Below are 23,978 nucleotides of genomic sequence, written 5' to 3' on the forward strand. Positions count from 1 at the left end.
ACACTGATACGCTGCAAAGTGACTCAAATACAATTTAAGAGATTTTCGTGCATGTGTTGAGGGTTCACTATTTGTGCACGTGGAGTTGCGCTTGACTCTAATTTTATCTTAATAACTTTCTTGATGTACAAGGAAAAGAACCTGGGACTCTCTTTCTATATTCTCTCCCTGCGATGCACAATAAAACCAACATTAGCATGTTTCCTATTATAAATTACTTGGCATGACGGTTTTCACAGAATCACAGAATAGTTTGGATTAGAAGGGACCTTTAAAGATCATCCAATCCAACCCCTCCTGTCAGGGGCAGGGACACCTTCAACTGGACCCGGTTGCTCAGAGCCGCCTCCAACCTGATCTCAAACACTTTCCTTATAGCAATGGTCCTGCACTTTTATGGGTCAGATGTGCATATTGGATGGGATGGCACATACCAACAAGATTTTTCCTGATAAGCGTTAGTCAGGTGTAAAACTTTCCCAGTTGCAAGACTTTCCCTACTCAAAGAAGCAAAGCTCCAATGCAAATCTTCATTTTTGAGCTTTTAAAACACATCATGGGTTGCATCTGGGAGGAGTGGCTGACACGCCAGAGGCTGTGCTGCCATCCAGCAAGATCTGGACAGGCTGGAGAGTTGGGCAGGGAAAAGTTTAACGAAATATAACAAGGGAAAATGTAGAGTTTTACATCTGGGCAGGAACAACCCCAGGTTCCAGTATAGGTTGGGGAATGACCTATTAGAGCAGTGTAGGGGAAAGGGACCTGGGGGTCCTGGTGGACAGCAGGATGACCATGAGCCAGCACTGGGACCTTGTGGCCAGGAAGGCCAGTGGTACCTGGGGTGGATTAGAAGTGGGGTGGTTAGTAGGTCGAGAGAGGTTCTCCTTCCCCTCTACTCTGCCCTGGTGAGACCTCATCTGGAATATTGTGTCCTTTTCTGGGCCCCTCAGTTCAGGAAGGATAGGGAACTGCTGGAGAGAGTCCAGCGCAGCCACGAAGATGGTTAAGGGAGTGGAGCATCTCCCGTGTGAGGAAAGGCTGAGGGAGCTGGGGCTCTTTAGCTTGGAGAAGAGGAGACTGAGGGGTGACCTCATTAATGTTGATAAATATATAAAGGGTGGGTGTCATGAGGATGGAGCCAGGCTCTTCTCAGTGACAACCAACAGTAAGACAAGGGGTAATGGGTTCCAGCTGGAACACAAGAGGTTCCACTTAAATTTGAGAAGAAACTTCTTACTGGAACAGGCTGCCCAGGGAGGTTGTGGAGTCTCCTTCTCTGGGGACATTCAAAACCCGCCTGGACACCTTCCTGTGTAACCTCATCTGGGTGTTCCTGCTCCAGCGGGGGGATTGCACTGGATGATCTTTTGAGGTCCCTTCCAATCCCTGACATTCTGTGATTCTGTGATTCTGTGATCATATGCTACGGCTGCCTCTGGACCACAGGACAGCACCCTGTGCCACTGCAGGTCCCCAACGGGCACCCACCGTCAGGGTCCCTGTTCCTTCACATGGAAAAGATGGCACACGAGGGACGGTGAACACGCTGCCAAGCCACCTCCAGCACAGGCACTGTACACGAGAGCTAGGAAATGCTACTAAATCCTACAAAACAGACAGTGCCCAGGACAGCTCACTGCCCATCTAAGCCACGTATGGGTCAGCAGCAGATTGGGGACTGTCATCCAGAGGACCAACTCTGACAGTGGCACCGTTCACCTAGAAGAAGTTGTTTCTCATAAAAAGCAGGGTTTTATAATTGGATTTCTCCTTGTACAACACTTCAATTTCTAAAAAAAAAAAAAAAAATCTGGTATTTTCTGTTTTGCAATTCTATTATATTCACAATTCTGCTATACGCACATTACTTATTTATTTGTTTATTTATTTACAAGGTATAGCATGTGCTGGAAGCTCTCTGGCCCACGTTCTCCCTCTGGAGAAACACTCATCACAGTCTCTGGTGCACTTTTTCTGGCTACGGTTGAAAGGCTCTAATTCATCCCTACTTTTCTTGACCTTTCTGCCACTTTACTGCCTCTGATATTTCCCTCTCCCTTGTTTCGCTTCCCCTCCTATGGCTGCTTTTCCAGCATCTTCTCAAAGAGAGAAGATGAGCAGCGAAGGTTCTTCAGAGACAGAATCCAGGGGGACCAGAGGGGATCAAGACCAGATCACGGGCAGCCACCATGATTCGAGTGTGGGCTCGACACTTCCAAATGATTAGAGAGGGGATGTCAGCAGCCATGGGATGAGATACGGGATGGCTCATGCGTTTGCAGCTCCTGGTCCACACACACAGCAGCCAGGTATGTGCTTCAACTTAACACCACGGAGGACTTGAGCTCAAGGACTCTCATTTTTTATTTCCCACTGTGGCTCATCCCAGCAGGGCGGGTGCCGCCTTCTCGTGTTTACAAGGGAAAAGAGACAACAGAAATACAAATGGCCACTTGTGGGATGCTGCAAAGCTACCAGACTCTGCTTTTATATGGAAAATACAGAAAAGAAGACAAGTTGAAAGAGGATGATAAGTGGAAGGTAGTAAATTCAGGAGCGGGGAAAGAAAAGTGAAAAAAAGAGTTGGGAGAAGGTGGTAGAGAGCAGAGTGTGAACTACAGCTGGGTGAAATCCTCTCCGAGTCCATCAGTGCAGTGGGCAAGACCATGAATTTGAGAGAGGTTATCAGAGATTGCTGAAAGTGCAGGACTACATGTGATGAGAAAGTCAATTTCTTGTTAAAAGTAGCTACTAAGAACCTGAAAAGCACGAAACCAGTGGGGGATCAGCAGTTGTGCCTCATGGCTTCACAGCTACAGGGTGTTAGGAGAGGAAAAAGGGGAAAATCACGGTTAAGGATGAGTGTGAAGGGGAAGTTGTATCAAGCAAAAAGGAGAAAAATAGATGAGGATGTTTAACTTACAAAATATGCAAAGAAATCTACTGCATGGAATAAAACGGTGATCAGTGAAGGAGATCAGAAAAGAAAGTGTTAAAACACCCAGGTCTAAAAATGGGCCATTTTCAAACAAAAGAAAACTCATTCAGGTTTGAAGGTCAGAACAAGGCCAAAGAGTAAAATCAGAAGACAACAGAGAAGAAAATCAGCAGAAAGCCGGGAGGGGAAGCGGTGCCAATGGACAAAGTTATAAAAAAATGAGAAGGAAGAGGAAACCAAGAGTGGTGCTGAGGATGAGGAGAAATGGGATGCCAAAAGCACTAAGAGCTTCTGAACAGAGCAAGAGCGAGAGAGAGACAGATGCTCACCCACATCTGCAGGCAGCACAAAGCTCAGCCTGCGCCGGAGAAATATTTCATTGTTCCAGAACAGAGAATTTCTTCTGCTACCTGATATTATTTCCTTCCCTTCTGAATACAGAACAGAAGCACTTTTAAATAGGATTTAAACCTAGCAGTAGAAAGTGTTAATATTTATATAACTAAGTGGCCTTAAGCCAATGGAAAAACTATACACCGAAAAATGTGTGATTATCTGATACTTGATAAAGATATTCGAGGTTACCAAGTTTTTAAAATGACTTTATGCCATTAAGTAATGATCCTTTCAAAATCAATGAAGAGTAGATGCTAGCTGAGGGCATTAATTAGCATGGCCTTCTTTGAAATACAAAAATAATCCCCTGGTCTACCTTCCAGAACTGGTCATGGGGACTTACAGACCAAGCTGCACACGGGCTGTAGCTTCGGTGGCCATTGGCAAGCGCCCAGCAAAACCCAGCCAGGCTCACTGGGAACTGGACAAGCAGCAAGTCCACTTTTAGTTTTCACACTAGGCTGCATTTTCCAAACCACCAGTATCGTCCAAGAACCTCAAAGACCAGGATCTAGGGCAAAAGCAGCAACATGAGCTTGCAAATCTACGGAAACAAGAAGAAAAATACCTATTTTCTATAGCTTCTGAGGAAATATGAAAGCGAAATATAACAAAGGAAAAGAAAGAAATGAGGATGTACCTACATGTGGAAAAATCATAGAATGGTTTGCGTCGCGAGGGATCTTAAAGATCATCTAGTTCCACGCCCCCTGCCATGGGCAGGGACACCCTGCCATAAAAAAAAAATCTTGCCATAAAACCTTTTTGGTTTTGTTAGTAAGATTTATTTATTTTTCCTAATAACAGATGTGATTTGGATCAAAAGGCTCTCAGCCTGCCCCTGGATAACCTACTTTGTCTACTGAGTAAACTCGAGCCCCTCCATGCATACGCTCACCAAAACGTTTTGCAGGAGGGGACGCGCTACAGCTCCAAGCCAGAACCCCTGGTTCCAGCATTGTGTCCTTGTCACACGGCTCTGCTCTGCCAGCCGCCGAGTATAATGCACTAAAATCCTAATCTCTAAAGCGCTGTGTGCCAGTGCTTCGGAGATCAGCCTTTCAGGCGGTTCTACTTTGCTGCTGCCACTGCACACAAGAGAGTGGCACAGCGGGGGAAAAGCAGCACAATGTGCAGAGATGGAGAGGCACGCACGGCCGGGGAGGGGTGGGGGGCAAGAGCATGGTAATGCAATTTAAAGGAGAGCGGAAAAAGAAAAGAAAGAAATAGGGAAAAATAGGGTTATCATGCATAAATAGGAACCTTGGGCCCTCTCTTTCCCAGCAAGTCTAGCAGCAGGATGTCTCCAGCCACAATAAATCCGCCGTTTTCTAAGCAAGGATTGGAGTGACCTGCAGATTTCTTTTTTTCTGTTTCTTTCCCTGAAAAGGGAAAGATTAGGAAATCTCTGCTACAACCCTCTTGTGCATCTGAGCATCTGTGAATACTTTAAGATGACTTCCCTCATGCCTCTGCCATGTGCTTTAAAATGAAAACCAAAATGATACTGCAGAGGCTGGAAGAGCTGAAATCTGACCCAGCACCATCTGAGCACAGGCTGCACCGGCCCTGGATCCAGTCTGGTGTGGCACACGGGGACACGAGCACTCCACTGACCAAGCAGAGCACTTCCAAGTTCAAGGCACAACGGTCGCAGCTAAAGGAAAGAAAAAAACCCCTCAAAAAAATAAAACAAACACTAAAAAAGAGGATCGGAAAAAAAAAAAAACAGGCAGTAATTTTAATATTAGAGAATTCACGGCATGTTAACTATTGATAACCACTCGAGGCAAAGACTTGTTGCCATCCACCAGAAGAGCGGCGTAATTTAAGAAAGTATTTTGGCCTGTCGACTTTGACAGCATCTTAATGTCTTTGTTAAAGCAGGAAAGGCAAACTACGTCACCAAAATCTACTTCACGGTACCTGTGTCAGGCTAGAGTACCGTTACATAGGATTAGTGTTATACACTGGTAATGCTCTTTGGAGTGAAAGCTGATTGAACTTTGCCCCTTAAGAGCGTTTAGACAGTCTAGTGGTCTGCTAACCCACATGGGTTTGCCCATCGCTCTTCCATTCCCAACAGGCGGACGGCAACTCGGTCCCCTGAGCCTCTTCTGCAAACTCCTCCTCATCCTCACTTCTCTGCCACATCGGCAGAGAAATACTCATCGTCCTCACCCCTGAAGCCATTTAGTCACTGATTTAGAAGTCGCTGCGTAAATTCTGTATCAGCCAACGTCCCTTTTGAGTAATGCTGCAGAAGGGGAAGGTTATATTACCTTTTATATTTGGGTGTTTTGACAGATGTGCTCTTGCCGATTTAGTGGCTGTGGTTTAATGCATTATTGCTCTGGCCTTCTGTAAAGGTTATTGCTTTCAGATCAAGAGCGGCCGAACGGGATGTGTGTGTCTCTGCCTCAGCAACTGCAGCAACTGCTGGCAAAGGTGGGATTGCATTAACGTGTTGACTACAGAGCATCAGCACTGATATGGCAGCTGCTGCAAGACCAGACATTATTATAGAGATGCACGGTGAAAACATCTCAACACCTTTGCAGCAAAGTACATCAAAACCCAGCTGCCAGGTGGGAAGCCAAAATTTCTGAGGGAAAGCTGGTTTATTGAGTTCCTACTTCTCCCCAGCCTCTACTGTCTTGTTCCCATCCTTGCATGTCACCATGCTGTCCCTTGGTCTGAGCTGTTGCAACCACCTGTGGGGTCATCCTGCAACACAGTGAACTCAGGCAGGTAGAAAAATAAAAACCAACAAACGAAAAACCACTCCTCCCCTCCTCCCTATGCTGAAGGATTATTTTTAGCCCAGACCAGTTGATAATCTGGTTCACAGCGAATCTCTCAAACTACTGCATCAGCACAAGTGAACAGGCAGCCTAAAAACGCTGCAAGGAGAATGAATACACAGAAAAAAGGTGAAGTCTTCAAACCACTACTGCTGCCAAGGCTTTTGCACTGCAAAACTGCAGCTTAACTGGTAGCCCCGAACTTCCAAATAACCCATTAGCCAATAATAACCTAAACAATCCGATCCAGAATTCCAAAATTTCCCTAACTCCTGATGTTCTTCATTGCACGTAGATGTTTTTGAGATCAAGACTACAACCAGTGGTGGAGACAGTAAGCGCAAACTGAGATGACTTTATAGGGAAAGAATTAGCCAGCAGTCTAATGCTGAAGGAGATGGATTTACATTTAAAGGTGTCTCGCACACAGTATAAATGTCACTCCTTCCTCGCAGCCCCCCCTTTCTCCCAAAGTCACTGGAAAACAAAACAAAACACAGAAAAAAATTCGAAGAAGAGAGGAAGTTGAAAGTGGAACCAAACCAAACCAAAAGTAAATAAAAATGTTCCACCTGATACCCCTGGGCACGGAACAGCAGGCCTCGCAATAATGAGAGTGAGGAATGAAATTTTAAAATGAATGCAAGTGGGAGAAACTGCAGAGAAAATTGAGACAGAGTTTCGCTGCTATTTATCCCAGACAAAGCGTACATGCTCAGGTCTGAGCAATCCACGGCACGGGAACGGCACCAGGATGGAGCCCCGACACAACTGATCTTCCTTTTCTATTCCCTTCTGTGCTTTTGAGAAGGAAAGGGGAGAGAAAGGAATTTAGTGTAGTGATGCAACTTGTTTACCTCTCTGCACCCACTCAGACATGTTGGCTGAAATATATTTTGGGAGGTGCAAGAAAGAAGGAAGGAAGGAAGGAAGGGGAATTACAGGAGTGAAAAGGACAAAATTGTAAGACAGGCCTCCAAATTTTGCCATTGCCCAGCAGTTCACGAAAGCCGCGTCCATATGGCCAACAGCATGCCAGCAAAATCACACGGGTTTCCCAAGACTTACTGTGCTTGAACTGTTTAAGCTCTGGCTTGTTTTAATGCAGTGGAAACAGGGTAACGGAGCCCTGGAACAGGCTGCCCAGGGAGGTTGTGGATTCTCCTTCTCTGGAGACATTCAAAACCCGCCTGGACGCCTTCCTGTGTAGCCTCATCTGGGTGTTCCTGCTCCAGCGGGGCGATTGGACTTGGATGATCTTTTGAGGTCCCTTCCAATCCCTGACATTCTGTGATTCTGTGAAATGCTCAACTGAACAGCTTAGTTGGCAGATCTAATGAGGCAGTGTGTGCCTGGCCCAGTTTACCACCAGGAAAAGCCAGCCCACTCCACCACCAAGGCTCTGCCTCCTTCTGCCAACACTGGACATGCTCAAGCAGTTGGGAAATTGAGCTTAGGGCACACGGACATCCTCACCCTTTGGGGCTGGGGGTGCCGAGCGAGGCTCTGGGTCGCCCTCCACTCCCAGCTCAGATCCTGTGACTGCAAAGCGGAGAAGGGGATGGAAAACCCAGAGAGGTTGTGGAGTCTCCTTCTCTGGAGACATTCAAACCCGCCTGGACACATTCCTGTGTGATCTGCTCTGGTGAACCTGCTCTAGCAGGTGGGTTGGACTGGGTGATCTCCAGAGGTCCCTTCCAACCCCAACCATGCTGTGAAAAGATGGAGGAGGGGAATGTTTAATGGCAAATACTGACTCATTTCTCCTGTCATTCTCTAAATCCTTTTCCTTGTCCCTAATGAAACCTGAATGGTATTACAAAGGCAGAGATAGTCTCTTAGGCTAAGAAAACAAAAGAACCTACCAAGTCACCAACTTCTGACTGCTTTATAACCCCCTCATTAGAGCTGATACATCAACATTTACATGACAAAACTCATTTTATTACAAGCAAACTGTTCTTAAAATATATAAACCTATATACTCAGTGGCTCTTTGTAGTTTGCCTAACACTTCAGAACGTGTTAAAATCACACATAAAAGTTATAGTAGCCGAACGCTCAGGAAATAAGACTCTTTTAAAGGTTTAATTCAACCACTAATGGATTTTCTCCCAAGTTAGGAAACATTTATATATTGCTGATTTACTGCAGGTGTGGTAACTGAATTTGGACTTACACATACCAGCTGCAAGCAAATCAAGGAAAAGGCTCCATAAATCAGTTTAAGGCACTATAGGCTTCATGGTGCTTGGACTGAGACAGAATTTCCCCACACAGGCACACAAAACAAATGGGAGTTTATAATTTTTTCTGTCACAGCTCATAACTTTTAAAGGTTAGAAATCAAAGCACCACCACAGTGGAATTTCATACATTTGAATGGAATGGACATAAGGCATCCCAGAAAATGATTTATATCATCCCCTCTTCATACAACAAAAGAATGAAGAATGCAACGATTGTGACAAAGGCGTTCACTAATCGCGTTATTTGGTAAATATCTCCCCTTGAAATTTCTCTGGATAGATCAAGAATTTTGACTTTCTCTTTGTTTTACAGAGATTGTTCTCCAGCAAATATTCCACCTTTTAAAATGAATCTTCCAACGCACGCTGCATTTTGCAGGTTTTTCTTCCAACAAGTTGCCCTGGCTCGGACTCAGATATTGTAAGATGAGAAGTCGCAGTGACTTTATCCAAGAAATATGAGGTGGCAGAGATCCAGTACGCCCAGCACTCAAGGTGAAAGAACAGCATGGAAAAAGATCCACAAATTAATTGTCAATTATGGAAGGCTGCCGGAGTGAATACTAGATGCATGCATGGGGTAATTTACCCAGGCACCTGCACGACTGAGCTGTGGATAGTGCTGAAGCAATTACTCTATTTTTTAAAAAGAATGAGATATCATCATCGGAAAATGACATTAAAAAAAAGAGGAGCAAGTTTAAGCATTTCCATACACATAAATTCAGCGGAGTTAAGCAGCGGAAACTCAAACGGATGATGGTCCTCTGGCAGAACGGGGGTCAGAGTCCCTGACTGATGGAAGCCGCCTGCAAGGAAGGCAAGAAAGGGAAATCTGTTGCTCAATATGTTTTTTCCACCACGTGCAGGCAACCAAAAAGATGCCTACAACATGGGCATCCTGCGGCAGGAGGTGGAATGCACTAAGAACTCATTTCCCACACCACGCTGCAGGAAGGTCACCAGGTGGCGAGGACACCCACCTTCTCTGAGGCAGGTGGTTTGGATGAAGAGCCTGGGAATGCCCTGGAGCATCCAGTTATCAGCAATTCCCCGGACGCGCTGCACAAACTCTGGATCCTTCCTGAACAAACATCAGCGAACCACTTCTTGGCTTGCGAGACTTCAGGGGTGACACAGCAAATTCACTTTTTTTGTCTGCGTTCTCCAGGTGGCTCCTTGGTCCAAGCTGCCGTTGGCATGCCAGGGAGCGCGGGGAGAACGAGAGATTAGAGTCAGTGCAGCAGCTGCTCCTCCTGGCTCTTTGAATAGCGGGAAAACAGCTTTTGCCCAATGCACGGGGAGTGATATCATCAAGTTAGCAAGCCAAGAACAGAAGGGATACATCAGAAAGGAAACAGGAACAAGAGCTTCCCTTTACAAAGCAAACAGTCGTGCTTTTTTAAAGCAAAATCTTTCCCTATAAAGCTCTCACAAAGCACCTCATGGGAGTTCAGACCATTTTCAAGTGCTGGAAGAAAAACAGTCCCGGGGTTAGAGTGGTAACCTGGATCTGGGGAGACCCACTTCAGTTCTTTGCTCTGCCAAGCGTTCTTGCATGACCTTAGGCAAAAACACTGAAGCTGTAGTTAGTGGATACCTTGGCTTCAAAAGCAAAGGCAGCCTAAGAAGTTCTTGCCTTCCCCCTGCCTGCCATTTGCTGCCTCCACACTTGCGCTGCCCTGAGAGCCCACAGGCGCTACCCTGTAAACCGAATGACTGAACAGAAAGACGGTAAAAGCAAGTTTTTTGTTGTATTTGGGAGGGAGGAGGGTAATTTTGCATCAGACCACTGAAGGATCCACAATCAATCAGCTAGGGCAGCAAAACTGCAGGAGAAGAGGGGAGGCCGGGGAAGCCCGTGGTGGCACAGGGGCTGGAATAAGCAACCAGGACGAAGGCTGCAAAGCCAACGTACTGTCCAAGCCGGGTGGAAAAATCACTTTGGTGGTGCCAGATGCTCTCGAACAGTATTAGGCACTGCTGCTTAGAGATGGACACGGCTCCCCCTCCCCAGCTGCCCCTCCAGCCCCCTTGGCAGGGCTGGCTGCTCTCCTAGGAGGGAGGGCAGAAGGAAACATATGTCAGCACTTCACCTGCTGCTGCTTGGAGGAAGAAACAGGCAGGAATTTGCTTAAGCCGGCACCTGCACCGAATGCAATGAATGTGCTGCATAACCTCCTCCCTAAACCCTGGACTCCCGTATCTCCTGGCTGGGGACGGCAGCAGCTCTCACGCTCCGGGGCTGCCGCGAGGATAAATAAGAGTAAAGGCACCGAGACACCCCAGGTAAACAGGGGCCACGGGGAGACAGGCAACAGAAAGCAGCTGCCAGTCTCATTTTGGTAAGCTCCAATTTTACAAGCTGACATGCAAATCTCTGCTTACCCTACATAATCTGAACATTCTCCTACAAAACCCCGGCTCCTGATTAACTCAGTACATCACTTGCCAGCGCTATCTGAATGAGCCTGTGAGCCCAATTAGCAGCAGATGCAGCTCTAACACTCCTCACCTGCTGTGCTTACCAGTCTTCAGATCAGGAAGGGAAGGGAATATATCAAAGACTTGCGGAGGGAAGGAAGCTTAGCAAAGGGCTCAGAAAGGATGAGGGAAATAGATGTCTGCAACTGTTCCTCAGGCAAGGAAGCAGAGCCCTATACAAAAGGGAAAACATATGGGCCCAGGGAAAACATTGCTACAGATCGTGAAAAACATCCGAAGGGCTGTTCTAGCACCCCGGGAGCACAGCGCAGGGGCAGCCTGGGGCGCCGGCGAAGCTCAGGGGACCTCCTGGCCTTGCCTGAACCCCTGGGAGCTCTGCCACATGCAGAGCATCTCTGCACGGGCTTTGGCACATCAGCACTGGCACCTCTGTCATCCCACCTTTTCCACAGGTTCTTCTTGACCTGCCTGTGTTTGTTTAGTGCTTTCAGCGCTCTCCAGGCTGGATGGGCTCTGAGCAACCTGATCTAGTTGAAGGTGTCTCTGCTCATGACATGGGGGTTGGACTAGATGAGCTTTGAAGGTCTGCTCCAACCCAAACTATTCTATGGTTCTATGAAACGAGGAGCCTCTCCTGCCTACAGCTGCAACACTAATACAACCCAAACAGGTAGCACTTAACTAAACTTTTACAGAATCACAGAACGGTTGGGGTTGGAAGGGACCTCTGGAGATCATCCAGTCCAACCCACCTGCTAAAGCAGGTTCACCAGAGCAGATCACACAGGAATGTGTCCAGGTGGGTTTGAATGTCTCCAGAGAAGGAGACTCCACAACCTCTCTGGGCAGCCTGGTCCAGGGCTCTGGCACCTCAAAGGAAAGAAGTTTCTCCTCACATTCAGATGGAACCTCCTGTGCTTCAGTCTGTGCCCGTTGCCCCTCATCCTATTGTTGGGCACCACTGAAAGGAGTCTGGTCCATCCTCTCGACGTCCACCCTGGAGATACTTGTTAACAGCGATGAGATCCCCTTCTGAACTCCCAAACTCCAAACCCATCTCCGAGTTTTACCTCGGAACCTCCATACAAATGAAACGACTGCCCTTACCCACCAAACCACCTGTCAGCTCCTGCACTTCAACTGTCGGCACTATTTTTGTAACAAGAAGCAAAAAGGACATTGCGCCATTTTAGATTTTTGGTCAGCGTTGTGGAGAACCTGCCTTCGGGAGCAGGTCCTAAAATAAGTGTTACGAGTAGATAGACATGAATCCCTGAAACTTTGAGATGTTGGGAAAAGTGGATTTAACTCTGTATTTAATGCTATAATTTTCTATCAACCAGCAGAAGGCAGCTGCACACTGTGTATGCTGGTTGCTTACATTTCATTCCAAAAGCCCACGTCTCTCTGTGTTGGGCAAAAAGAGCCTGGGCATGCCACACAAACCAGTGGCCAATTCAGCAGTAACTTCTACATGCCCATCTATTCTAAACATCAGCTGTGCCAGTAGTAAAAGGACGATGGATTTTTTTTAGAATAGTAAACGTGTCTTTTACATATAGAGCAGTCACATATTTGGTGAGTCTTTTTTGTCGCTGTCTTCAAGATAGCAATTCCAGTTGTAGGATATAGATTGAACAGGTATACAGGGTGTTTCAAAAAGATGGACCCAATTTGAAATCACACTGCTTTGAAATTGGGTCCATCTTTTTGCAACACCCCATACTTTGAAAGAATAGTCCTATTCACGGTGTCCTCAAACAGGCCATGTAGGATTCCAGGACCATTTCTGTACGTTTTTACTGATGTCTGTATACTAAATTTGTGGCCTTCAGGGACTGCTGACCAGCCCCCAAGTGCCACCAGCACATCACCCACTGGCTCGACAGCAGCCTCAGAGGAGAGACATCCCCCAGTCCGAGCCAACTGGATCGTGCAACACAGAAAACCTCCCTGCAGTTACCCACTGTCGTCTCTGTAAAACGTCCTTCGGTCTCTAAAATATGTCGCAAATGGCCAACGCTTCCAAACAACGTTTCCGACAGAAACACAATTAAATAGATGGTTTTGTTTTCTACAGACACATCTCGTTATCTTTGAAAGGGGAATGATGATGCATTTTCAGACAGAGGAAATTAATGTCTCTTTCACTGGGCTTTACAACTGTATTTGCTTTGCAGACATTTACTCCCCGTCTACAGCATGAGAAACTACTCCTGCAGTTGACACGGAGAGCTGCCAGCGGTGACGGTCATCACGGTGAAACGGGTAAAACCACGTCCGAATTCCACCCTTGCAGGTCAGGTACACACATCAGAGACAGAAACACAGATGCAAAAGACCAGAAGCAAACAAACAGCGGGGGAGATTTTTTAGCCAATACAACAAAGAAGTTTTAAAATTACTTTTCTAATCTAGCCTTTCAAAACTGAAAAAAAAAGATCAAAATCATGCAAGAATTCTAATTTAAGCTGGTAAGTGAAGGAAAAATCTGTCCATAATACTGAAAATAAAGCAGAAGAACTGAGGCCGCAGCCTGCTCTTTAGTTCTCTAGAGGACAAATAAAGCAGTTTATGGCAGGTCCAGCCCCAGGTCTACCGTGGGACCTCTGCTCAGCTCCTGGCTACTACAGGAGCCTGAAGACCTGGTAAAGCCCGTGACGGCTCCTGCTCGTTCCCAAAGGCAGGCTGTACCTCGGCTTGTAGGCCTCATATTCTTCCAGAGTATTGGGATACATTTAATAGCTTGTGATATGGAGTGAGGGTCAGAGTAGACTTTGGTGGGCATCTCTGTACCGCATCTCTAAGACAGCTGCTGCCTGCCCTGGCAGAGAACTGAAGGTACATGGTGCCTCACGATCTTATGTTTCATGACATATCTGTCACGTACCTGAGAAGTCTGGCATTTTTTAAATCATATCCTCCAAATACCATTTCATTTTTACAGCATGACAAAATACACACGCACCTGTGAAGAGAATTCCCTCCAATTGAGTAGATATCATCATTCTGCCCTGCATCCATCCTACACCATTAGTTTTAGCTGGAAGAGAAGCAGCTGCTATTTTAAAAGACCTAAGTAGGCCAGTCGTCTTTGGTAGGAGTCCAAACCAACCTGCTCATTTTGCTCTAGAACATCCTGGTACATTTTTTTGACCCAACATCATGACTCCACTTATTCAATATAACTTGTGTTACTACCAGGCATGTGCGAGTCTAAGGAATGAATACTGAAAAAACAGATTTCACAGATCTGGCATTCAAACTGTGGCAAATATGCCCCTACGTACACATTCTATACCACACTGAACATTCAGATTAAGTTCCCTTAAAAATATGTCCTTTTAAGACAAGCAATCACAATGGTCCAAAGCTTACAGCATGATGAAGCATTCGGGGATCAAAGGAATTTGGGTCATGAAACTCTGAGGAGGAAAATTTTCTTTCACAGGGCCTGCCCTCTGCTGCTTTTGATTCAAAAGCAGAGAAGTGCTGTCGGTGTGTTCCCAAAACGACCTTTTCAAAACTGATCCTCCCCTTCCCTCCCTCATTTTCGCAGAGGGCAAAGGTGTTGCCCTCACAACTGTCCAGCACATACCCACGCCAAGGTTGGTTCCCACCTCATCAGACACACGGATCCTGACCTCCCCAGTACAAATATGGCTTTAACGAACGAAAATCACAGATCAAACCCCTCTTTTGGTGAGTAACCTCATTCCTTTTATTACAGAGACTGCAACAAGCAAGCAGTACCAACAACTAAACCCATTTCTCCTGGCCAACAGCAGGCAGCTCTCGTTGAGTCAACATCTCAAATTCTCATGGTTTCACTTCATTTGGTCTAGATGGTATGGAAGTGGATGACTGACGTGACCAGCAGAAAGGTCACGGCCACCCAACCTTGGCCAGCAGCACCAGGACACAAAATCGGAACAGGCTCCCTATCAAATTAAAGCCTGCGTGTGGTAGATCACTCTTGCCTGTTCTTGGCCCTTGGGACTGCTGGGATGACAGGGCTATTGAGCACTCTGAAAGCATGAAGTCTGACACTATTTGACAAAATCAAAAGGTGTGAATAATATATGCATATTCTGCTATCCCCGGAGACACACAGCCAAGAGCACCCAAAAATACACAGAGGATTATAGCTGAGCTGTGACTTTACAGCTGCAACTTGGGATTTTAAACATAATTTGGGTTTTTTTGTTCTTCATTCCTCATGCTGGGGGGCTGGGGGGAAATGAATGAGCTGTAAAGAGGACTGACAGAACATGAAAAAAATGAACTGTAAGATCCATTTGCACTTGGATTGTTATTTGTGGGTTTTTTTAATCAGAGGGGGAAAAAGACCCAATTACTGTGCTGAAATGATTCACTCCAGAGAGTCATTGACACGTGTCAGACTGCACTTTATAGCTTTCCTCCATGACCACCAGTACAATAAGCACTCAGTGTTTAACTTCCAGTGCAAACATTTCAAAACATCAACTACATGAAAACAGCCTGTACAGAGATTCTTCGTGATAGTCCCTAAATGTCCTCCAATGTTATTCAAAGAATGAGAAAAAAATATTTGTTCCAAGATATGTAAAAGAGTGGAAAATTTGATGCAATGCTACTTCAGATTAAAACCAAGCAATTTCATTTTATGCTTTATATGCTCTCCAATCCCACTAAGCATAATTATAGACTTCTGTCTACTTACAAATCTCTCTGTACAATGGAAAAAGGAATACAATTTTTAGTTGTCCAAATTACAAGCGACTGTAATACACAAAAGCAATAAACACAGGTTCTGCCAGCAATCAGATAACACTTATCGTAAACAATAGCTTTTGCAATTTATTTGAAACAGGTTCAGCTGCTACAACTTAAGATTTGGTTATTCTTGTTTTCATGTTGGATTTCCAGCAGGTGGTGAGGACACGATAGAAGTGTTTAACCACGAGAGATTTCAAAAAGGGACTACCATTGCATTGCACATGGAATAGAACAGAGATTTACTCTGTAAAATCAGTTTTCCATCTCCCAGCAGCCTCTACTAGTTTGTAGAGGCTACTTCCAAAACTTTGTTTTTCTTGGCTCTCAGCTCTCCCAGCACCACATACAGCTTGATGCCACGCAAAAGGTGACCCGCGTTGAGCAGTGACTCCAAACCTTGTCAGATCTGCGTGCTGGTTTCTTATGCAAGCAGGAAATTGTACCATGCACTTGGTCCCGAAGGACATCTTGGTCTTTTACTTAGGTGGCGCACCATACCATCTTTGGTGGAACAATTTGAATCCCAAAATGTCCAGTAAGAGAAAGACTGATGCAAAAGGAAGGCAATTTAATGAGAGATGGGAAAGGAAATACATGTTTGTGTTTCAAGGAGAAAAACCAGTATGTCTTTTATGTTATCAGACAGTGTTGGTGATAAAGGAGTACAACGCATATAACCGAGTGGCAAACACAACGCCCGCGGGCCGAATCCTAAAATTACATTCGGCCCTTTGAAGGGAACCAACCATGAGGCTGATGTGGCTGCCAGTGAAAATGAGTTTGATGCCCCTGCTCTAGAAGAGATGCAATGGATCCACCTTGCTCCATGCAGCCGGGTTCTCCTACCCACCCCATCACCCACCCATTTGGGACACACAAAAACGCTATATAGACTCTCCAACCAAGTAACTCTCTTCTATCCCGCTTTCCCAGTCTCAGGGACATCAGATCCAACAGGTTCTTTGATAATTTCCACGAAGACAAGGAATGTTTTAACATTAACATCAGCAGTCAGGGATTCGACACGGCTGAAGCCACAAAAAAATTTGCTGTATTCTGACGTTATCTCTCTCCCTCCAGGTATACATCACTTTGAGTTGCAAGATACTTAAGGTTTGTACTTTGTTTATTTTCCTAAAGCAGATTAGCAAGAAAATGGAAGGTTAACAGAACATTAAGGTTGAGAATTTAAATGAACTAGTTAGGAAAAACAAGGCTGTAATTCTCTTAACCACTCTACGCCAACCATCTTGCACATATTCAGAATTCAATGTTGTTGTAGAGGCTGGGAAATTTATGTTGCAGTATACCTGTAATGTGACAGAGTCACATTTATTGCAGGAACTTTTAATTTCCTAACTTGTACATTAAATTCCCAATATAGTTTTGCACTGACTCTCTTCTGTTGGTGGTGGGGTTTTTTAAACACTAATTTCCCATGCTTTAAAAATAAATGAATGAAACAGTGTTTGAATACTGAAATAAATGCAGATGACTTTTGCCAATTTCTACATACAATTTACAGACTAAATATATCAATCCACATCACACCTATACCTTTAGAATCAATTACTGAAATAACCATATTTAGTGTGCAGAATCCAACAGCACGTGTAATTGGAGCCTCGCACATTAAAAGTTTAGAGAAACCTTATGCGTGTGTGACTAGAATTTCAACTACCCACAGAATGACTGCAAACAACCCAAAAAGGCACAATATGGTTAAGGTTTGGGGTGAGAGAAGGAGACTTGGAAATCTCAAAAACTCCTCCCAGAAGAACTGGTTTATGTTATGCTGACCCTCCTCCCCACCCTTCCAAAAGTTCCTCCTCAAAACCATGACTAATACAATTCCGTTTCACGAGGTGTTGGTTTGGTTTTTTTTTTTCTGTAACTGAATTACTAAAAGTCTGTGGGCCAAGAACACAGTGGCGGCCAAGTCAGCCAAGATGCCACCTACACCTCGTCAAGCACCACTTGGTGCCTTCAGCAGCCACAGCTTTGACTTGAGCTTTTCCCATCCAGCTTAGAATCACAGAATGTCCTAAGCTGGAAGGACCCACAAGGATCATCGAGTCCAGCTCCTGTCCCTGCACAGGACAACCCCACAGTTCACACCGTGTGTCTGAGGACGTTGTCCAGTCTCTTCTTGAACACTGTCAGGTTGGGGCCGGGACACCTCCCTGGGGAGCCTGTTCCAGTGTCCAGCACCCTCTGGGGGAAGAACCTTTTCCTCATGTCCACCCTGACCCTCCCCTGGCACATCTTCCTGCCGTTCCCTCCGGTTCTGTCACTGGTCACCAGAGAGAAGAGCTCAGCCCTGCCCCTCCTCCCCTTGTGAGGAGGCTGTGGCCGCCATGAGGCCTCCCCTCAGTGTCCTCCATGCTGAACACAGCCCCTTCCTGAATGATACACTTAGCAGGGAATTTCTGCCCTCGCTAAACTCTCCTGCAAATGGCCAGCTAAACTCCGTTAAAAATACTTATTTTCCTGGCAACTAAGTAAGCAGGCTTTCTTCAGCAAGGCATCAAATACACTTATTTGGCACAAAACCGTTTGGTGAGCCCCACGGTACCCCCAGCCGAGGCTGCTGTTGGGTTATCGCCGCACCAGTACAGCCCAGACCAGCAGCCCTACCCACGCATTTCTTACATTCATTTTTGCTTTAGGGAGGGAAAGATGCACTGAATGAGGGACCCAGGACCTCCTAGCTGATGCAACCCAATAATCATCTTCAAAGCTTCGTCCTTCCAAAATGGGGACTGAGGATCGAAGCTATTTCAGACTATTCTTCTTCCGCCCAAAATTCGCAAGCTAGTCCAAACAGCAAGAGAAAGACGACTGTCTCACCTCTTGCAAGAACATCTTTCAGAAATGGAGGCTAGCAAACGGCAAACATTTTTATTTTTGCAGCCTTGAGATGCAGAGCACATCCCAAACGCCATTGAACGCTGCCACATTCGCTCATGGTTCAGCCCACCTTCAGCAGAGCCTGAAACTTCGAAACGGCTGCTGCGTCTCGTCGCGGCAGAGCTATTGCACTTTCCCAGGCCAAAGTTTAAAAATCCCAAAATAGCTGTAGCGAATGTGCTTGGTACGGATGCTGAGGAAGGGCAATCTGGGTCGTCTTCTCCTCACAAAACTATGCTGAAGTCTGGCCAGATTCCAGGCATGCACATTTCCCTGCAGATGGCTACAGCAACATTCAGCAGTAGCAACCATAAAAGACTTCCACTGCTCATTATATGTATTATGATTTTTATTTTTTTATTTAAAGAGGGTGGGCTTCTCCTCTCTCCCTCTTTTATTTTTTTAAACCTATTTATAGGTACTCATCACATGCTTAGATTTCCCCCTCCAGCATTTGTTTAGCTTTAAGCCACCTCAGGCCAAAATTATTTTATCTGTTCAATATATTCCAGCCTGGTACACTGCAGAGCTGACTGAATTACTGCCAGAGTACTATGTAAATCAAACCCACATGTTAAGTAAAACAGTAATGCAATGCAATGAGTGCCTGTCCACAATCATTCAGATATAGGGGTCACTCCCACGTTTACCATATGAATAGATGAAGATTCCCTCAAAGCAACAGAATCTTAATTCTCCCCCCAGATTCAAATATATGCATCAAGGAAACACTTCAAACATCAATATCTTTTTCTCCTAAGGCACTCTTCTTGTCTGTAATTAGTTTCCATTGGTCAAGTGGTTTTGCTTCTATATACCAGGCTATAGTAATGTTTTAAGTGATGCTCTATGATTCATCCTACAATAATATGATTTTTTTTTTCCCATTAACTCAGAATAAGAAGGAACGGAGAGAAAAAAGAGAGAAGGGGAGGGGAAAAAAAAAAAATTGCCTGCAATCATATTGTTACACTGTGCACAGTTTATGGCTGGCACACATCCAGTTTGCAGTTGCGATAAGAAATGTGTAATCCTATTATACGGAGAGGAGTCAGAATGTACAAATAGGTCCTGGAAATAGGAACTTCTCCTGTAAGATTATTCTTTTTGCCATAATAGTTCTGCAAGTAGGTCTAGACAGTAGCTCTCCGCTATTCTCCCCGCTGCTAATGGAAAGTCAGCTGTCAACACAATTCGCCACACAGGAGCTGGGAGTTTTGCAAAAGACAAAAAGAATTTGCACTGTACATTTGCATACAAGAGTCACGTTAATTAGAACAACGGCAACGAGCGGCTCACAGCCTGGCACGTGAAGAGCGTAGCGCATCGCACCGAGAGAGCCCGGTTTGCCCCAAGTCCTGCAAGGCTGTCAAATCCTGCACGCTAAGCAGTTTGTAAGAAACATTAACTGCTTCCTGGCGACAAAAAGCCGGTTCTCGTGGTGTTTTATGTCGCTGTTTCCTTAATAAGACAGTACAGAAACCACTTCCTGAGCACAGGGTTCTCGGGCTGCTAAAAGCACATTCTTGCACTGAAAGTAGAAAACCAAATACCACCTACCATGTAAGTCAGCATCCCTGTGGAGTTAAACTCCTGGATAATTCTGACCCGATTATCTATTTTGCTCATTTCCTTTGCATGACAATACTGCATTACTGTGGTCACAATTCAGAAAAGTGGCTACACGTTCCCCCGCTTCACCCACATGCAGAAATGCTTTTGACTTCAGTTAAAATACAGGACGGCGCTCTCTTGAAGAGAGTCATTTTCTGCGTAAGGGTCCTTGCAGCAGGAAGGTGATGAGATCTATTCCAGAAACAGCTGCACTCCCCAGTGATCCAAGTCATCGCTTCACCTTACTCCTGTCCGACCAAAAAGTAAGTTCCTCAGACAGAAGGGCTTTTGAAGTACAAAATAGCAAGAAAGAAGGCTTCTTTTTCTTGGAAAAAGAATAAATACAACAACCCACAAGCGTGTCATGCACGAGTAAACGCCGTGGCCATATGGTTGCAAGGTAAATATAAGCACCATAAATGAGCTCAAGCAGCAGCAGGGGACACGAGCTTGTTCTGAACCCCATCAGGCTGTGGCTAAGGCAACCTGGTTTGGTGGATTTGTATACACCGAGCTAGACTGGGTATATTTTCACACCACTGCAATCACTTCTGTGACTGCACCACAGACGCACTCAATAAGTACCAACGAATGCCTTCAGCATCCTGCCTTCCAACCTGCCACAGCAGCAAAGCTCACAGGTAGGAAATTTAATTCTCTTCAGGGTAGAAAAGGGAATTGGTGACGAGAAAGAAAAAAAAAAAAAAGACAAAATAAATAGTTCTATTAAAATCAAGATACTCTACATTTAGAGGTGTACAGAAACAGTGACTAAACGGCATCCTAGGTCACAGGAGTACATGTGCATTTCCATTAAGCTCAGCAGGAGGATATGTGTGTGTAAACCAGAATTTAAACATACTAAATAACTACGGTGTGGGGGTTTTTTTCCACCTTGAGTAGTACTCTCCCATTAAGATCACTGAATTCTGGATTTTTCCTCACTAAGATGAAAGCATCGGGCCATGTGGAGAGTGAGGGCATCTGCAGGTGAGACCGGTCGAGGTGCCTTCCAACCTCTGCAGTTCTGTGAGTCTGTGATAATTAAATAATATTTATTTCTTGCAAAAAAAGGTTGAATGTCACAAATTCTAACTGTAAAATAACAGTGAGGGAATCAGACTAAAATGATTCTGTTGAGTTAAAGTGGGCAGTAACACATATATTGCAATCCAATTAGTAGAGAGGCTTTTCCACATGTTGTTAAAGTGCCTTTTGCACCGAACTACCTTCACCTGACCTGACAAGCAGTGAATTATCTGTTGTAGCTGGACTCTGTTGCAGATTAATTAATACAAAACAGCACAAGAAAGAGATGGAAGCAAACTGTACAAAAACTGCATAATTTTCCTATTAATACGAACCTAGCATGTTAATATGAACCTAGCAATTTGCAAAATCCTCCAATAACAGGGAAGTGATGAGTAATTAAAAGGAGTGAAAGACGACAAAAGCAATCAGAAATCAGCCCCTTAAAAAAAAAGAGAGACTTGTTAAAAACATTAGATGGATTTTCTGGGTTGTAGTTTGGTTTGCTGGGGGGTTTTGTGGTTTGTTTTGTTTTCTTTTGTTTTTTTTTTTTTCTCCGGAGTTTTAGGGGTTTGTTGGTCAGGATTTTTCCAGTGTTTTCTCACTCCACTTACTGTTTTCATTACAGAATGCAGCAGAAGACACTGCTACACGTGCATGCAGACACAGTTTCCCAGCGATTACTCTGTGAACAAAACCAATAACATACCGCGCGTGCGGTAGGGCAGGCCATTTAACTGAAACAACCTTTAAAAAAAAAAAACAACCTCGTAATCATCTTCTGAGGGTCATTCAAGGTTTCCTGCAAGAAACACACGACTATTTGTTAACCCAAGCACCACTGTGGGGTCAGTTCAGAAGACGAAGGCAGCGACTGGCAGACGTGGGAAGGGCGGCCCGGTTCTCTGGCGCGGTGGAGGGTGCAGCGTGGCAGCCACACGGCGACACGGCCGCTCCTCCCGTTCAGCACTGGGCACCCCTTGTGCGAGGGACCCCCCCGCAATGGGTATAGAATCACGGAATCACTGAATCATTTAGGTAGGAGGAGACACTCAAGAACATTTAGTCTAGCCGTAACCTAACTCTGGCACTAAAACATGTCCCTAAGAGACGTCTATGCGTCTTTTAAACCCCTCCAGGGATGGTGACTCCACCACTGCCCTGGGCAGCCTGCTCCACTGCTTAATAACCTTTTCCATGAAGAAATTTTTCCTAATATCCAATCTAAACCTTCCCTGGTGCAACTTGAGGCCATTTCCTCTCACCCCATCACTTGTTACTCGGGAGAAGAGACCAACCCCCTCCATGCTCCAACCTCCTTTCAGGCAGTTGCAGACAGCGATCAGGTCTCCCCTCAGCCTCCTGTTCTCCAGGCTGAACAGCCCCAGGTCCCTCAGCTGCTCCTCATCACACTTGTGCTCCAGGCCCCTCACCAGGTTCACTGCCCTTCTCTGAACTCTCTCCAGCACCTCAATGTCTTTGTTGTCATGAGGGACCCAAAACTAAACACAGGATTCCAGATGAAGCCTCACCAGCGCCCAGTACAGGGGACGGTCACTGCCCTGGTCCTGCTGGCCACACTGCTCTTGATGCCGATGACCCCCACACACTCCCCAACTTAGCTTGGGAGGACAGCAATGGCACTGCAGCCTGAAGAAGTCTTTGTCACCACCCCCACCCCTAAATGTCGTATCATAGAATAGTTTGGGTTGGAAGGGACCTTCAAAGCTCATCCAGTGCCACCCCTGCCACGAGCAGGGACATCTTCACCAGCTCAGGTTGCTCAGAGCCCCGTCCAGCCTGGCCTGGGATGTCTGCAGGGATGGGGCATCCACCACCTCTCTGGGCAACCTGGGACAGGGTTTCACCACCCTCAGTGTAAAAAATGTCTTCCTCGTGTCTGGCCTTAATCTCCCCTCCTTTAGTTTAAAACCAACACCCCTTGTCCTGTCGTAACAGGCCCCGATAAAACGGTATTTATTTCAGGCCCAAGCTGTCCTCTCCATATTCATGCAACACCATCTCCAGTGCACAACCCTGGTGCACTAAAATAAAGGTGTGTGCTGTTCCCAGCTAAGCTGGATCTCCTACCTCCCTCGTACTTTTTCTCCTTTCCATGAATGATCTCCTGAAAACCAAGCTGTCACCTCAAGGGAATATACGGTAGTACTTTTGGATGGGACCTACCAGAGTTCGCTGGTATTTTCTTTAAAACACTCCTATTCTTGCTTGGGATACACAAGCATGATTAAAATCGCTCCCCTGACTTCTGCCAGTTCCTGCGCTGGAATTGCATTGCTCTTTTTGATATCTGGCTGAAGTGTGAGTAACTGATGTCATTATCAAGTCAGAGCTACAGAGAAAATGGAATCCACTATTTTGCAAAATCCTTCAGCTAGGATAAATCATATTGCCTCTATGGGCGGTGTTTTACATAACAAAACACACATGGATAAAAATAAATCAGCAGCTGGGGCTTCAGCATAGCTCACTTATGAGGGTAGATCCTTCCACATCTTCTCCACCATCTCCTGACACAGCAGCAGGCTGGAAAATTTTGTCTGCAAGTTTCTTGAGGACTCAGAATGGGTTCTTGTACCTACCACAATGCTTAAACTGTACAGGAACAACTACTCCCTTTGTACAAATGTGGCTGATGACATCACGATGTATGTTTTCCTATGTGTGTTTTAGAAAAGATCATTTAGAACCATATCATAGAAGGGTTTGGGTTGGAAGAGACCTTAAATATCATCTAGTTCCAATCCCCCTGCCATGGGCAGCAACACCTTCCATTAGACCAGGCTGATCAAAGCCCCATCCAACCTGGTC

The 23,978-nt window shown here is 45.5% G+C and overlaps 1 protein-coding gene across 3 annotated transcripts in view; it reads right to left on the reverse strand.

The window, feature by feature from the left end:
* KLHL29 (kelch like family member 29) overlaps positions 1-23,978 on the reverse strand; it is a 409,076-nt gene that overhangs the window by 295,741 nt on the left and 89,357 nt on the right. The window lies entirely within an intron of this gene.

This window comes from Caloenas nicobarica, chromosome 3, assembly GCF_036013445.1.
Source record: "Caloenas nicobarica isolate bCalNic1 chromosome 3, bCalNic1.hap1, whole genome shotgun sequence".
NCBI lineage: Eukaryota > Metazoa > Chordata > Aves > Columbiformes > Columbidae > Caloenas > Caloenas nicobarica.